Genomic DNA, 11,485 nt, shown 5'->3' with positions numbered 1-11,485 from the left:
CCATCTTCATGTGTGTGTTCTTGGGCAGCTTTGTTCTTGATTCTGGGTTCGTGACAATGGACCTCGGCATGAAATGCCGAGGCGCTTGGTAGTCGAGGGGTTTGAGCGAACAGGGGCCGGCATGCACGCCGGGGTCATTGCGCCGAGGTGCTCGTTCAACACTTAGTCGTTTCCAGCTTCATTTCTTACGTGTGCATGCCTTGATTCCAACGTGCCGAGGCGTCAGCACAAGGCCTAGTTCAGAATACTCCCAAAATATGAGCCTTGACTTGGCCGATGTCGAGGTAATGATGCTGAGCCCTGAAGAAACACTTAGCGCGTATCGCAACATATTTGGGCCCGTATCGACCATGTCGCCTTCCGGAAGCAGTAATTTTCGACCCACGACTCCAAATGCTCTGAGACCAGTTCCATAGTCAAGGTGACTCAATAAAATCGAACTTTGGTGAAGAAACCGTCGGAGCTTGGGAAGTGGAAGGCTTCCTGGATTTCACATCTTTGAACCGCATTGGAATCACCGGGAAATAAGCTGTTTGGACCGATGTGAACTCCGGAGACTTTATCTTTCAAACCACTCGTCCGAATTTAGCGATCCCAACCGTTCTGAAAAGGTCTTTCAAAGATCTCAAACTTTGATGAAGACCGGGCAAGATGGTTCGGTCCGGAAAGGTTCCGTCCGCCGTGATCTTTGTACTCCACCGTTCGGTTCTCGGATGCGCGTAATGTTGGTGCATCTTCCGGAAGCTGTATCTTTCTCCCCACTGGTCCGAATTGGATGATTCCAACTGTTCTGGGATCTTTGTTTGATTATCTCCAACTTTGCTGAAGACCCCGCCAACTGGTTCGGACCGGAAGGTTCCCCGGATTGCTGATCTTTGAAACGCGCGGACAAGGACAAATTTTGGTCGAGAAAAGCTTCCCGCGGTAAGGAAAATGGCTGAGGGCTGTGTACCGCGGTAAGCTTTTTGGTCGTAAAAATTCCTTCGCCTCGGCCAAAAACTCAACCCGCGGTATTTACACCTGATCTTCGACCCAGGCTGACTTTGGTCGATCGGTACGGACTTTGGTCGGTGCTGAGCGATCGGTAAGCTTTTTGGTCGAGGTTGAACGATCGGTAAGGATTTTGGCCGAGGTTTCTGTCCGTCCGGTACGCGATTTGGCCGAGAAATTCCTCCAAGCGGTTTTCACCATTTTTGACCTTTTTTTTTTCACCGTCTTCTTCTCTGCTCCTCTTCTTAGGCTCCAAATGACTCCCAAAGCACCTGATAAGGACTTCAAAACATGCAAAACTCTTTGGGACCTAATGCAAGCCCTAAATCCTATTTTCATGCCTAAAGACTCAATTTACATGGGGAAAACACATAATGAGGACTCTAAAATGCACTCTAAATGATGTAAAATATAAACATATCAACTCCCCCACACTTGTCCTTTGCTTGTCCTCAAGCGAAGAGAACAAATGAGAAGAAGAGGTTGTAATGCAGATGGAGCTCATATTTCCTTTTTAGAGAGAAGTGATCACAAAGAGGACTAGGATTCATGCTCAGATATGCAATGTAAAGCTATACTCGGACATTTTCCAACTAAAGCACGGAATCTCCACAAGTCATTATCACATTCAACTCTTTCACATTCATTAAGCTAGTAACCAGTGAATCAAATGATGCAATGTTCAAATAGGCTAGCTTGGCTAGGGTAAGGTTATGAGATAAAAAATGATCTCATCAATATTCAAGCGGGTGCGATGCAACAATGGGATCACTCAATGAACGACCAAACTTTGGCAGAATGCTAAAGGTAAAAAGCAACCGATGCATACAAGGGCAGGACTCATCACACCCCACACTCCACTCAAAGCTTTTCTCACTTGCTCACCCTCTCAAGATCCTCACTCTCTCAATTGCTTTCTTTTCACTAGGGGACTCACTTTTGTTTTGATTTCCAAGTCTTGGTGTTTACCTATTCACACAGCTCTTTTCTTTTACAGCGATTACCCTCTTTTCTTTTCTTTTTTTTTTAGAACACTTGAGCCTTTTTGGCTTCTTTTCATTTCAGAGACTATACTTTACTTTTTAGAACAACAGAGCTTATCTTTTTCAATTCAAGACTCGATTCTTTTTCTTTCATTCCCCTAGCTATCTCCACACTCTCTTTTCCACTCAGCTCGCCTTTTTCCACTCACCAATAGATCTTTTCCCCCACACTTACTTCTCGCCAATACTCTTAGTTCCCTGATGTTGGAACATAGCACTCAATGAGACATGCCCTTGTCGCTCTAAACCTAACACTTTCTGCTAAGTTCGGTCCAAGGTGGCCTTACAATTCACACACAAACATTGGCTCGAAAAGAAAGTTGGGTTCAAGGTGAGGGAACTGATCCATGATGCGGATTCAGCTACTTGAGCTAAGGAAAGAGGGTGGTAAAAGCAATGATTCTAGCTCAAGTATGTATATCGGTATCCACAAGCCAATTCAAGCAATGCATCAAAAGATATTTACAATTCAAGTTCAGGGTTATCACTTAACTAGAGTTGAGTGTAATTTAGACTTGCTTCACAGATTCAAATCGTTTCAAGCTTTACAAGCACAGAATGAGTTTCACAAGCATATTTAGTTCAAGTTCTCAAGTGATTTACTCTCTAGGAAAAAAAATCTATCATTGCTCCTTGCACTGATGCAGTCCTAAATGATGCAACTAGACTCGATCTTAGAATGCGAGATGCAACTAGAATGTTAATGATGCGGTTTTATCATATGTACAAAGCTAAATGAGACTCAAGAATGCAAAAGTCAAATAAGAACAAAGGAAACAAGATCAGAAAACACAAAGCTCCTCCCCCACACTTGAATAACACAGTCCCGTGTGTTATAAAAGCGTGTGAGAGAAGTAAAAAGACAAACTAAGCGAATGCAGGATGATATACACAAGATGCATATGTACAAGAATTTGAAGTCGATACCTTAGTCGGAGAGGTCTGATCCCAAGTAGTACGAGGGATTTGATGTTGAGCAGGAAGGTGTGGACTGACGTGGTGGGCTGCTATCTGATGGTTCAGGTAAGAATGCCGAGGCAGGGTCGATCCAATCCTCTTTGCCTGGTGGAAACTCCGGGTTCCTTGCGTTTGAGCTTTCCCCAACCTCCTCTTGTGTAACCGGTGCGGTTGAGGTTGCTGAGTTCTTGTCCGGAGAAGATGGCCGTGTGAGCCGCTTTACCTTCTTCTTCAGGTGCCTTACACAGTCCACCAAAGCATGAATGGTCTTGTCTTGCCACTTACACCACTTTTGGAGAGTGTTCACTCGCAAATACAGCTTCTTGGTGTGGTATTCAGGCTCACCCCACACGTATGGATCAAAATGATATCGGCCTGCTCCCATCCTTCTCTCAGGGTGCCGTTCTTCTTCATTCTCACATCCGGCCGGGCCGTTCTCGTTCTGAGGCTTGTTAGGTATGGCCTTGGTGCACTTGCGCATTGGTGGGCCGAGAGAGGGGTTGTACAACTGATCCTTGAGGACATAGAAGGAGATGTTACACTGCTTATCAAGCATGGTGAGGCCTCGGTTAGGCAGTAGAACTTGTGTACCGTCCCTGTGCATCAGCGTGAAGTTGTAAACCCATCTATCCCCTGACTTGCCTCCAAAGAAACCGCTTTTACTTAGGTATTGCTCATCAATGAGATTCGGCCTCGCTGGTGAATCAGGGAATATGAACCCTTGAGCTCTCAAAATTGTAGTGACAATCCAACCGTTCTGAAGCCTCCTTGCTCCCTTTTTCTTCCGGTCACACCACACATTGTGTCTATAGGTGAGCATTTGGATCGCAAAGAATGCTCCTAAAGACGGTACATGCATTGGCCCTTGGAACTCCTTTTTGTTCCTCATTTGAGTGATGAGCGGCTTAAGTCCAAGTCCTAGCAGTTCAAGCTCTGCCGTGTGAATGACACCAGGGTTGTATGTAGAGAAGAACGTAGAGGCCAGGACCCGGTTGGTGTATCTGATCGCAGGGTTCCTGATGCAGCTTGTCTTGCTCTTGCCTCCCAAGTAAGGCCCAAAAGATATCGTTTCCCACAACACGGCCAACTCATCACGAGGGTACACAAACTTGTCAAGCGAGCTTCCATTCCTTTCAAATCCAAATATCTCATCAAGCTCCTTGAAACTGACCTTGTAGTGCACGTCTTCTATGTCAAACTCAATGTGTCCGAACCCTTTGCCATGTAGACGCTTGGGATCTCTCTTGGGGTAGATGACAACCTCCAAAGTGGCAAGAAACTGTTGTGTGATCCCCTCGTAAGCAACATCGCTCATCATGAAGAATTCGGCCAAGCCCATGTTTTGAAAGATGAGTGTAACATCATCGAGTATCTCAAGCTTCTTCAACAGCTCCATATCAGGGAACCGACCTTGAGCTACTCTTATAGAGTTAAAGTGGTCCAAGTACTCCTCAGTAGTCGGGAAATGTTCCTCCTCGGGCTCGGGCTTTGGTTCCTTCTTGGCCTTCTTGCCACAATCGGGTTCATGAGGGACTATGGCTCTCAGCTCGTCTCCATCGTTCTCAGTGGCTGCCTGCTCCCCATTCCGTTTTGGTTCAAGGGTTGGAACCAGAGTGAGCTCGGCGTTCCTTGCTCGCTTGGGGAATCCAAGATTCAAGCTTAGTGGAATGCTTATGATGAATATACAACACCCTAACGAGTCTAGAACGCTTGGAATCACAAGAAATGGATGAGAAATGAGAGAGATGTGCTCGTGAAATGCAGAGAAAAGAGAGAAGAAGGCGAACTCTCGGTTTTGGCTCGGGATGGAGGCTGGTATGGGCGGTGTCGCGCTTTCCAGCTGGCGTTTGGACTGTAGTGGGACTGGTCCCCCCTTCTCCTCCAGCTGCGACTGTTGACCCGCGCCAAAACAGCTTTGACCAGTTGTTTAAATTCAAATTACCGCGCAAAGCTTCCAAATGGCGCGACTTGGGAATGACGTGAGCCGTACGGACTAGAGTGGTTTTTCTCGTGTTCTCTTGAGCGGCCTCGACTTGTTCTACCCCGAGGGCACTAAGCCGAGTGGGCCAAGCTCAAGTTAACAAGAATTTCCCCGCGGCCTTCAAATCTTTTCCTTAGTCCGCGCAAACCTTCTTCTTTGACTCAAGTGTCCCAAGTGTTTATGTTTTTAATCATTCTTGAAACTGGGCACCTCGGTATGCTCCACCACGAGGGTATCATGCCGAGGTCACTTGTTTTTAACAAAGAAACACTTGGTGCAGGGGGTTTAAACGGTCCGGCCCTGGTGTAAACTGGTCGCGGTCTCGGATCAAGGTTTTAGACCGTTTTAAGTGAACTTTGCCCCTCGGTATAATTATACCGAGGTGTTTACACCGTGGGCCTCCCCCACACTTAGTCATCTCACCACATAACTACTTAAGCACGGCTATGGTGAAATTAAGTTGAGGAGTTTAGCTGAGGTTCTCAAGCTATTACTCGGTAAAAGGTGACCTCGGCATATATATATACCGAGGGTCGATACCGAGGCTATGTATGCTCTAGAACTTAAACCATCAGGCCGTGTCTTTTTCAAGCCTTTTCTTACTCTCATCATCAAGATTCACCTCTTAACTCCTGAAACACTTAACAAACCCTTCAAAAAGCTTCAAGTAAAAAGAAAAAGAAGATGAAAAACGAAATATTTACAAGGATAAGCTTGGGGTGTCTCCCAAGAGCACTTTGTTTAACGTCACTAAGTTTGACTTTTCATACCTTTTCAGGCTGATTCTGGTTCAAGAAGAGGAACTGAGGTAGCTCCCTCTCTTGTTTCTGATGCCAGGTAGTGCTTTACCCTCTGACCGTTTACCACAAAGCCTTGTCCATCTTTTCCTTTTAGAACAACCGCTCCATAAGGCCTTACTTCAATTATTTCGAATGGACCGGACCATCTGGATCTCAGCTTCCCACGGAATAGCTTAAGCCTCGAGTTAAACAACAGAACTCGGTCCCCTTCTTTGAACTCTCTCTTGTGTATCTTCTTGTCATGAAGCGCTTTAGTCCTTTCTTTGTAGATCTTAGAGCTCTCAAAAGCATCTAAGCGGATTTCCTCAAGCTCATGAAGTTGTAAAACCCTCTTCTCTTGTGCAGTCTTGATGTCAAAGTTAAGAAGTTTCACTGCCCACAATGCTTTGTATTCCAACTCAACCGGTAGATGACAGCTTTTCCCATAGAGCAAGTTAAACGGTGAGGTTCCAATGGGGGTCTTGTACGCGGTTCTGTAAGCCCACAAAGCATCATCAAGTTTCTTGCTCCAATCCTTTCTAGATGAGCTCACGGTCCTCTCCAAAATAGCCTTTATCTGTCGGTTAGAGACCTCCACTTGACCACTAGTCTGCGGATGATAAGGTGTGGCCACCTTGTGCTTTACCCCATGCTTCTTCAAAAGACTCTCAAGAGTCTTATTGATAAAGTGGCTTCCCCCATCACTGATTACTACTCTTGGAACTCCAAACCGTGGGAAAATGATACTTTTAAAAAGCTTTACCACCACTTTTGAATCGTTGGTTGGGGATGCAACAGCCTCGACCCACTTACTCACATAGTCCACCGCGACAAGGATGTACTGATTTCCGTATGAATTCACAAAGGGACCCATGAAGTCAATGCCCCAACAGTCGAAGACCTCGACTTCAAAGATTGGGTTTTGGGGCATCTCATTCCTCTTGGATATGTTACCGTGCCTTTGACAAGCCTCGCATCTCGATACCACATCTTGAGCGTCCTTGAACATAGTCAGCCACCAGAAGCCGCTTTGCAAAACCTTGGCAACCGTCTTGAATGCACCTAAGTGACCACCGTACGCTGAACCGTGGCATTCTTGTAGCACCGGATGGATCTCTTCTTCGGCCAAGCATCGCCTATAGAGATGGTCTTTGTTAAGCACGTAAAGATACGGCTCATCCCAATGATATCTCGTCACATCTCTAAAGAACTTTTTCCTCTGATAGGCATCAAGATCCGGTGGCTCTAAACCGCAAGACAGGTAGTTCACAAGATCCGCGAACCATGGGAGGCTTCTTTCTTTGATTGTGTTGGCCTCTTCCACCTCTAAATAAGACCGGACCAGCATGAGATGTTCCTCTGGTAAAGCATCATCTATAGGGACCTTTTCTTCAATCCTCAACCTTGAGAGATGATCTGCGGCCCCATTTTCTATGCCTTTCTTGTCAAGTATCTCCATGTCGAACTCTTGGAGCAATAGGACCCATCTCAAAAGCCTCGGCTTAGCATCCTTTTTAGACATCAAGTACCTCAAGGCCGCGTGATCTGTGTAAACCGTGACTTTTGATCCCACTAGATAACTCCTGAATTTGTCAAATGCAAACACAATGGCAAGCATTTCCTTCTCGGTGGTTGCATACTTTTCTTGAGCTGAGTCCAAGGTGCGGCTGGCATAGTAAATCACATGGAGTTTCTTATCTTTCTTCTGCCCCAAGACAGCTCCCACGGCATAGTCAGATGCATCAGTCATCACTTCGAATGGTAAAGACCAATCGGGAGCTTGTACAATTGGTGCACTGATCAAAGCCTCCTTGATCCTCTTAAACGCTCCCTCACACTCTTCATCAAAGATAAACTCCACCTCTTTGCACAATAGCCTAGTTAAAGGCCTAGCTATCTTGGAGAAATCCTTGATGAACCGCCTATAGAACCCAGCGTGCCCAAGAAAGCTTCTTATCCCTTTTACAGAATTGGGAGCTTGTAGGTTCACCATCACCTCGATTTTGGCCTTGTCCACCTCAATACCCTTCTCTGATACCTTGTGCCCCAAGAAAATGCCTTCTTGTACCATGAAATGACACTTCTCCCAGTTCAATACAAGCCTATGCTCCTCACATCTCTTTAGAACCTGAGAAAGATTAGCAAGACATTCGGAGAAAGAGGAGCCGTATACGGAGAAATCATCCATAAACACCTCGACTTTCTCTTCAATTAGATCAGAGAAAATGTGCATCATACATCTTTGAAAAGTGGCCGGTGCATTACACAAACCGAAAGGCATTCTCCTATAAGCATAAGTGCCATAAGGGCAAGTGAATGTCGTTTTCTCTTGGTCTCTTGGATCTATTGGTATTTGGAAGAATCCAGAGTATCCATCGAGAAAACAGAAATAAGGATGATTGGCTAACCGTTCAAGCATTTGATCAATGAATGGTAAAGGGAAATGATCTTTTCTTGATGCAGAATTCAATTTCCTATAGTCAATGCACATGCGATGGCCGGTTATAGTTCTTTGGGCTATGAGTTCATCCTTATCATTTTTTACCACCGTGATACCACCTTTCTTGGGCACAACGTGCACAGGAGATACCCACCGAGAGTCAGAGATTGGATATATGATCCCTGCCTCAAGGAGCTTTAGTATCTCCTTCTTAACCACCTCTTTGAGGTTCGGGTTAAGGCGACGTTGGTGCTCAATAGAGGACATGGCTTGGTCCTCCAGGTGGATCCGGTGAGTGCATATATCAGGAGAGATTCCTCTTATGTCGGCCAAGGAATACCCTATTGCTCTCCTGAATTTCTTGATTTCATTAAGCAATGCACGTTCTTCATGTTCAAGCAAACTATCGTTTATGATCACAGGGAAAGTGGAGTTCAAGCCTAAGAACGCATACCTGAGCCCTGTTGGTAGAGGCTTGAGCTCAACAGGGGGAGCGTCTGCCTCATTCCAATCGGTATCAAAGCTACATTGGCCCGGAACAGCTTCCTCGGCTTTTTCCTTGTTCTCGCGCGGATTATCATCGGCCTCGATATGAGTTGCCACGGCCATGATATCCCGAGGTGTCTCCTCTGTTCCCATGGACCCCTCGCTGTCTAAGATGTCAAGGCCACTCTTCCTGAGTTCCAAAAACCTAGCCTCAGCTCCAAGTTCCTTCGGTTGGTCCAAAAGTTGCTTGTACACCTCGCTTTCCTCGTTCAAGTACCCGTGCTCGTTTTGTTCACGTGTAAGGACCACTTGTAACGGATCCTCTGCGTTCAACTCTTCCAGGAGCTCATCAGCTAGCTCCTCCATCACTTCCACATAGAAAACCTGACCTCCAATGGTCGGTTTCTTCATCATCTCTTTTACATTGAACTTCATATGCTCGGAACCGATGTGTAGTTCAATCATTCCTCCTCTCACATCTATAATGGCTCCTGCGGTCGCTAGGAACGGTCGGCCCAAGATGATAGGGTCCAATGGTTCCTCGTCCATCTCAAGAACTATGAAGTCCGTGGGGATTTCTATCTCACCGATCCTTAAAGGTAAATCCTCAAGCAAACCCACCGGTAAGCGAACCGATCTATCAGCTAGTATAAGAGAGATCTTGGCCGGCTTGTAACTCTTGTATCCCAATCTCTTCGCCACCGTGTATGGCATTAGGCTCACAGAAGCTCCTAGATCACACAAGCAGTTTGAGAACTTCAAGTGACCTAAAGCACACGGTAAGGTAAAGCTGCCCGGATCGGAAAGCTTCCTTGGTATAGACCTCCTTTGTATTATGGCGCTGCATTCATGGCTCAGTATTACCATACCCTGCAGCTCCTTTGTCTTGTTGAGGATCGCATCCTTTAGAAACTTCCCAAGCTGTGGTATAGCTAAGAAAGCATCTATAATGGGTAAGGTGAGTTGCGTGTTCTCCAAGTGTTTCTCAAAGACCGCTTTGGCTTTGTCTAAGATTTTCTTCTTGAAACGCCCTGGGAACGGTATCTTGGGTTGGTAAGGTGGTGGTTGAACGTATGGCTTTTCGAGCTCAGTTGCCTTTTCCACCTCTTTTCCGTTGTCCTTGATCGGTTCTTTCTCAAAATCCGCTTCTTTACACGCATCACCTGAGGCTGCCTCCCCCTCTGATTGCTCATTGGCCTCAATGAGCGTAGTCTTAGGCGTTGGAGCTTGTAGTTCTTTACCACTCCTCAATGTAATGGCGTTCACATACTCCTTGGGGTTTGGCTCCGGTTTACCTGGTAAAGCCGGGCCTCGGGATGATGTAGAGGCTTGATTTTGCTTAAGCTCTCTAATGTCTTGCTGCATTGTCGTGTGCTGGCTCTCAACTCTCTGCTGACCCTGTAACAGTTGCTGTAAGATCCCACAGACATCGTTCCCTAGCTGGTTCTGACCCGTTCTCTGATTCTGTTGCTGATTACCCATCGGCAGCGGATTGAACCCTGGTGGAAACTTGTGATGTTGCGGTTGGCTGGTGAAGTTATTACCCTGAGCCGCTTGATTCTGATGAGTGTAGCCGTGCTGTTGCCCACTGAACTGTTGTTTGGGCTGGAAGGTATTCTGAAAAGGAGCTTTTGGAGCATAGCTTTGTTGTTGTTGCTGAGCAGGGTACACTTGGTCTTGAGGATTAGCTACATTCGGGTTTCTGTATGAGAGGTTTGGGTTACTGTTGTAGTTGTTAAACCGCTGATACCTCTGCTGATTCCCTATGTAGTTCAGCTCCTCTTGAGTTAGACCATCTTCATTAACATTGTCAAAACTTGGCTCTTGCTCATCAAATTCGCCTACAAAGTGTATTGGCTTTTGAGTCGCCATCAGAACTTTGTCAAGCTTGCTCTGAAGCTCTCTGATATCCTTTTTCATACGTTGTTCTTCACCAGAGCCCTCTGTACGGTTTGCTCTATCAAAGTCCTCGCCATAAGTATCATTAGACATGGCTAGGTTCTCGACTAGTTCCATTGCCGCATTGATCTCTTTCCCAAGAAAATTTCCATTTGAAGCTGTATCGAGTTGGTTTCTGATCTTGGGGAGTGCACCTAGGTATAAAGTACTCAAGAGGGATGCCTCTGAGAAGCCGTGGTGGGGGCATTGGTTAGTGTAGCTTCTAAACCGTTCCCAAGCTTCGCTAAAGCTCTCGTTATTGTGCTGCGTGAAGCTTGATATCTGGTTTCTGAGCTTAGCCGTGCGTGATGTGGAAAAGAACTTTGATAAGAACACCAGTTTACACTGCTCCCATGTTTGTATAGAACCCCTCGGGAGGTTCTTTTCCCACTGGTGAGCTTTATCACCGAGGCTGAATGGGAACAAGCGTAGCTTGAAGCTATCTTCCGAGACACCATTGATCTTAGTTAGGTCGCAAACCCGATCAAACTGATCTAGATGCTCAAGAGGGTCTTCTCCGGCTAGACCGTGGAACTTTGAGTTCTGCACCATGTTGAGGAGGGAAGCTTTAACTTCAAAGTTGTTATTTTGAACCGGTGGAGCTTGAATCCCAGCTCGGTATTGGTGCGCATTAGCTCGGTCGTTCTCTCCAACAAAGACCGGATGAGGTTGTCTCTGAGCTTGTGGCGGTGGCGGATGAACATGGTGGGCTTGTTGCTCGTTTCTATTAGCTTGTTGTTGGTTTTGCTGAGCAAGCCTTTCGTTCCTCTGAGCCTGTTGTTGGTTAACATAAGCTTGTTGTTCATTCCTGCCTGCCTGCGCCTGATTAGCATGAGCCTGGTGCTCGGTTTCTTGAGCCTGTTGCTCGATC

The 11,485-nt window shown here is 46.2% G+C and overlaps 1 non-coding gene across 1 annotated transcript; it reads left to right on the top strand.

Annotated features, from left to right (window-relative positions):
* Window positions 1-10,804: 10,804 nt before the first annotated feature.
* Window positions 10,805-10,911, top strand: LOC112086254. Its single transcript, XR_002899376.1, has one exon. It is a non-coding gene; the product is annotated as a small nucleolar RNA R71 (small nucleolar RNA).
* The last annotated feature ends 574 nt before the right edge of the window (window positions 10,912-11,485 follow it).

Source organism: Eutrema salsugineum, unplaced genomic scaffold (genome assembly GCF_000478725.1).
Source record: "Eutrema salsugineum unplaced genomic scaffold, Eutsalg1_0 scaffold_21, whole genome shotgun sequence".
In the NCBI taxonomy this organism is placed as follows: Eukaryota; Viridiplantae; Streptophyta; class Magnoliopsida; order Brassicales; family Brassicaceae; genus Eutrema; species Eutrema salsugineum.
Note: the sequence above shows the minus strand (reverse complement) of the source record. Positions and strands in the feature narration are given on the sequence as shown.